Source organism: Cornus florida, unplaced genomic scaffold (assembly GCF_030987335.1).
Source record: "Cornus florida cultivar Cherokee Brave unplaced genomic scaffold, ASM3098733v1 CherokeeBrave_3.0.0_Hap2_Chr01, whole genome shotgun sequence".
In the NCBI taxonomy this organism is placed as follows: domain Eukaryota; kingdom Viridiplantae; phylum Streptophyta; class Magnoliopsida; order Cornales; family Cornaceae; genus Cornus; species Cornus florida.
The window spans coordinates 26,747,397-26,753,708 of NW_026775571.1; the positions used below are offsets into that span (position 1 = coordinate 26,747,397).

The window sequence follows — 6,312 nt, forward strand, 5'->3', positions numbered from 1 at the left end:
ATGAAGTTCCAGCCATGTGCTAGTCTTCAATCAGACGTCAATGATGGTGGTGGCGGTGGGTTTGGGGTTGACGTTGATGCCACCCCACCAGTGCTTTGCCGCCCTTTATTCACAGTCGCCCTGAATATGGCTTTCACAGTCCCCATGATGGGTCGATTATGTTTGCAGAGAACGAAGAGCCTCCACAAATGGCTGTTGCGTGAATAAGTGGTTAGGTGACAGGGTGACCATGGATAGGACAAGGCATCAATCCTAATCCTATCAACTCCCAACTAATTTGACAAATTTTAATTCGCCGTGGATCCGTTATTCCACATATCAAATAAGGTCCCTATAATAACGGATGAAATTGAATTGGATGATTTTAATCTAAATTATTTATTATTATTTTTTAAAATTAAAATTATTTATTATTTATTTATCTTTTAATCATAACTCAATAAATAATTTTTTAATTTATTAAAATTAAATTCGTATATTTAAATAATTATTAATTAATGCATCTTTTATTAAATTATCATTAACTAATTAAATTAATTAATATATTTTTAAAAATATATATATATATATGAATTTCACAGATCGGATTAGATTTTTAACAGCCCAATTCGTGAGTTATGGATTCGATTTTTTTGAATTCATCACTTCGTGGATACAGTGATCCGATCTGCACATATCCGTCGAATTCACGGATTATTTGTCTTAATCCATTCCTAAGGAGTGGTATGATGGAGTAAAAAGAGATAATAATCATTTATCTCTTTGGTGTGTTGTCAATATCTCATTGGTTGCTGATATTTTCTTTGCCATGTCAGCAAGTTAAGATGCCAATATTTGAAGCTAGTCCGTCCTTTTATAGTTAAGGGAAAAACCCTAATAGTTTGCATTTTACCCTAATATATATATATATATGCATATGCAGCACATTCGTATCTATTTTCTGTAATAGATTGACATAAATTTTTCAAAAATCATTAACTAATTAAAATTGTTAAATTTTCACCACGGAATGAAGTTGGTTCCTAAAAAATTATTAATGAATAAAGATTATTAAGTTATAAAATACTATTAGAGTGTTAATTTTCCAATTCTCTCTTTGGAATGTGTTACTTAATTCAAATTTCCTTTTGACTCGTGAAATGCTTACACTCAAAACTGTTTGTCTTAAATTTGTTGTATTGTGTGTTATGTCACTTTCCAGGTTTCCTTTTTGCAAATTTGATGAGAAGTTACACAGATCAGAGCCTCAGGAGAGGACACTGATATAAGTGAATCTGAGATTGAGGAGTATGAAATTAAATATTATGAAGAGCTGAAGAGTGTAAGCAACGATGTCAAAACATCAGATGAGACATTCACTTGCCCTTGTTGTCCAAAAAAAGGAAAGCGAGATTAACCATACAAGGAACTCTTACAGCATGTTAGTGGGGTTGGCAAGTCTAGTTCACAAAAGAGAAGTGCAAGAGATGAAGCAAATCATTTAGCATTGGCGAAATACTTGGAGAAGGATCTAGTGGTTGCTGCTGGTCCATCGGAACCTGCGGCTGAGACTGATCCCCTTACAGATTGTGACCTTGATGAGATGTTTGTGTGGCCATGGACTGGAATCGTCGTTAATCTTCCAACAGAGTGTAAGGATGGGCGCTCTGTTGGGAAAAGTGGCTCTAAGCTGAGGGACCAGTTGATAAAGAGAGGCTTCAGTCCCATAAGAGTCCAATCTCTGTGGAATTATCGAGGCCACTCAGGAAGTGCCATCGTGAAATTTAGTAAGGACTGGTCTGGGTTCAGCAATGCCATGTCATGGAAAAAAGGACTGGCAGGCTACCACTGACAAAGGATCTGAGCTCTATGGTTGGGTTGCTCGTGGTGATGACTATAAGTCTAATGGTATTAGTGGAGAACACCTTCGTAAGATTGGAGACCTTAGAACCATTTCTGATATCATGACCGATGAGGCTTGGAAGACAAGCAAACTATTATCTAACTTGACAAACATAATTGAGGTCAAGAGTAAACACTGCAAAGAAATGGAGAGCAAATTCACTGAGACTTCAATCTCCCTTGGCAAATTAATCGAGGAGAAGGATAGGCTTCATCAATCCTATAATGAAGGTGTGTGCTGTTATAATTCTTACCTCTTACTCGTTACTGACCTGAAGTAGGTTAAGAAAATCTAATGTAGTATACTTGCAGGTAGATCAAATATGACATTATTCAATTGGTACGCCCGTATGATTCTGTTGACAGTTAGAATCCTACAGAGAGTAGCCTACGTCCCTGCAATTATCAAGAAGAAAAGGCTTTTATTGTTTGAATTTAATACGTTAATCTCTCTCTCTCTCTCTCTCTCTATATATATATATATATATATGTATGTATGTATGCTATTAACTAACAATTATTTGCGGTCACAGTAGTTCTTGACATGCTTGTTTGTATTAACCAGAAATCAGAAAAATTCAGTTCAGTGCACGAGAAGATTACCAGAAGTTTTTTAATGACCATGAAAAGATCAAGTTGCAATTGGAAACCGAAAAGAGAGAGCTAGAGATGCGTGGTAAAGAATTGGAAGACCGTGAGGCACAAAATGAGAATGAAAGAAAAAAACTCTGAAGATATTGAAAAGGTGTGGCATTTCTGCTTGATTGTAGAAAATCTTATGTTGAAAATTGCGAGTCTTTGTTTCTGTTTTTCTTTTTGCAACTGATGTAAATACTGAATAAGTAAATCACTTGTTGTCAATAATGAATTGTCCAGGAACTTAGTAGTCACTGATATCCTGATATCCACATGTTTTCACCAGTGGAAAAGCAACAAAATTTACCTTTTTTTCTCCCCTTTGTACCGGATTACTGATGAAATGACCAAAACGATGGAATAAAATATTGGTAATGATCCTTGTGTCAATTAGATGAAAATATATTGTAAGGTTATAAAATAAAATGAATTCCAATATGACCACACACAGTCAAAACTGGAAAATCAGCTAAACAATTTTCCCCGGACCTTCAAAATGTAGTTTTCTAGCCTTCTAGGTTTATTTTATAGACACTTCGTTGATTGGTTGTTTATATTGGATGTCAATGCAAAATAGGTCTTGCTTCTAATTCTGTTACAATATGGGATAAACTAATGTATCTATTAGCTTTGTGTCTTATCCATGAGGCATGTAGATTTACATTTTCTATCTGTTATGACTGAATGGGCATGACTCCCCAAACAGAGTTACTTGTGTCACACACTGGTTTCACAGACAACACATGTCCATAAACCAAATACACACACACAACTTGGTCCTGTCATAGGTAGGTCCGTCAAGCATCGTTGTTAGATAGGTGCAATGGCATCAATCTATGATGATTATGATCCGGATGTGTATTTGAGGTTGAGAATCGTAGTTATGCGGATGTTCATAGCAGTGTGATTCTCATTAACATTGTTGGATAAATGGGATATTCTGGTCAAGTTAGTTGTTGCCTTGTCCCTCACGGGCCTTATGATAAGGTTTATAATGCAATCATAATTGTTTACATATGAAAAGATTATTCGTTATATCAGTTTGTTTAATTTGTGTTTTTTGTTGGTAATTTTACACATAAATACTACTACTACATATAGTTTTTTAGAACACAAATTTATCATCAATAACTTTTGTTGCATATATTTGCTTCTGCAGCGGTATTTGGTTTTATTTGTTATGATTGTATGCTGTAATATTTTGTTAAATGGAAATGCTTGACAAAATGAATTTCGTTATTCTCTCAGAATGCCATGAAAAATAGTTGGCTTCAGTTAGCAGCTATAGAACAAGAGAAGGCAGATGAAAGTTAACTGAAATTGGCAGAAGATCAGAAGGTTTGTAAATTGATACCGGTCATTGATTAATGCCTTAACATTTCTGTGTCAAGTCAAACATAAGATAACTTGAGGTATGCCTGTAACTTTTGATTTCAGAGGCAAAAGGAGGATCTCCACAAGAGAATTATCCAACTGGAAAAACAACTGGATGCAAAGCAAGCACTAGAGCTAGAAATTGAGCGACTGAGAGGGACATTGAATGTTATGCAGCACATGGGAGACGATGGTGACCTAGAAGTTCTTAAAAAGGTTGCGGAAATGCACAAAAACTTAAGAGAGAAGGAAGGAGATCTCGATGATTTAGAAGCATTGAACCAAACCCTTATAGTGAAGGAGCGGAAGAGCAATGATGAACTTCAGGAAGCTCGGAAAGAATTAATCAATGTTAGCCTTTTTAATTCAACTTTCTTATTGCCTATAATTTTGAAATGCCGAGTCTACTAATTACCTTTTCCTGCCCCTATTTTGGTGCCATCTGCCAATATTGACGATCTTACTGAATCTTGCCAAATATATGATGTGAATAACTAAAATGATTTTTGATAGAATGAGATGCCAGATAGAATATTTATATGGCCTTTGGGTAAAAAAAATTTAGTAATGATGTTAAAGTATGAAGATATATATATATATATTTTTGGTCCAAATGTAGGAACCATAAGGCGAGTTTAGTGGAATGAGTCGAATTATTTGATTTTTCCTCTCTTTATTATTTCTTTTATTTTTATTTGGGAAATCCTACTCGATTATGGATTTCACATGGTTGTTACGTCATAAAAATGACAAGATATCCAATGTTCTATGTGATAGAAGTATATAAATTTAGGTTTTTTTAGATATTTCATACTCTTTTACCACATGACAAAGTCTTCAAGCTTGTGAGGAAGATCTAATTAACTTGTTTTATAGGGCTTGAAAGAATTACCGAAAAACGCTCATATTGGTGTTAAGAGGATGGGAGAACTTGACGGCAAACCTTTTCATGAAGCAAGCAAGAGGAAGTATAACGAGGTAGAAGCAGAGGAGAGAGCTTCGGAACTATGCTCATTGTGGGAGGAGTACCTTCGAGATCCTGATTGGCACCCCTTAAAAGTCATCAAGGTCAATGGGAAACATCAGGTCTGCACAAGAAACTGAAACTTAGCAAACGCAGTAAATTTGCTCTGAGCTGTTTGACTGGCATAAACTTCATTTTAAAGGAATATGAAGTAAAATATAGGGTAAATCCGTATGCAGCTTGGTTGCAAGGGGTCAATTATTATATACAACCACCCCCTCCCATCTTTAATGTGCATATATAAACTTAACACAAAATGTTAGGATTCCATTGTCTCTGGGAGGTAGAGGTCATGTCGGCAGTCTGGTCATATCCTCTCCATCCTGCACGTCATGTTAGGATAAGTGAAATTTGGAAACTGAAGCAACTGTATGTTACCAAGTGCCGATGTGGCATAGCTTATGCTCTCTATATGTTCTGTGTCTCTTGTATTTGTGCGAGTCTCGAGATGCAAACACATTGAAGTATGCAATGTTTTAGAGCTAGTTATGATTATACCAGCCTGATTTGTTAAATAGTTGTTATGATATTGCATGTATTTATGGTGTTTAGTGATTCTTTAGACTTCCACCTAGAAAGCTGTTCATTTTATTCACAATATTCAATTATTGTGCTGGGCCTTCATTTGTAGCTTCTAGAATTCTACTTTAGTTCTCCATGGCTCATTGGCTAAAATTGAGCTCCAACAATGCTGTACCTTTTGGTCATGTATAAAATTTAATTTTATTCTCAGAAGTGACTGTGGTTAGTAGGGTCCTTTTATTGTCATGTAGCCAAAGTTCATTGCCATTATAGGACCTGCAAATGCTGTTTTGTCTGATTGTGCATTAACGTTTTATGTATTCACTATGTTATTGTTTACTTAAGATTGATGTTGCTAGTCAGGAAGTAGTAGATGATGAGGGTGAAAAATTGAAGGGCCTGAGAATGAATTCGGAGATGAAGTGTACAAGGCTGTCAGAACATCTTTGATGGAGAGAAACGAATACAACCCAAGTGGAAGGTATATAATCTCGGAGCTGTGGAACCATTCCGAAGGAAGGAAAGCAACATTGCGGGAAGGAGCTGCCTTCATACTGAAGCAATGGAAACTATACAAGCGCAAGAGGGGGACGGCTTGATGGTTGGATTATATAGTCTCGGAGCTGTGGAACCATTCGGAAGGATGGAGCTGCCTTCATACTGAAGCAATGGAAAGTATATAAGCGCAAGAGGGGGACGGCTCGATGGTTTGATTAATTTTGTTTTTGTGTAGTGGATTTTTGTCTATACCCTTTCCATGTATAGCTAGATAGAAATAGAATGGTTGACAAGCCAAATGCTCTTATGCATAGAACAACCACTGAAGGATTTGGTTGATGATATTTAAGATAAATAGCTAAACTTTTATGGAATGG

General features: G+C 35.9%; 1 pseudogene; it reads left to right on the plus strand.

Annotated features, from left to right (window-relative positions):
* Positions 1-6,036, plus strand: LOC132270163 (protein INVOLVED IN DE NOVO 2-like; annotated as a pseudogene).
* Positions 6,037-6,312: the final 276 nt, after the last annotated feature.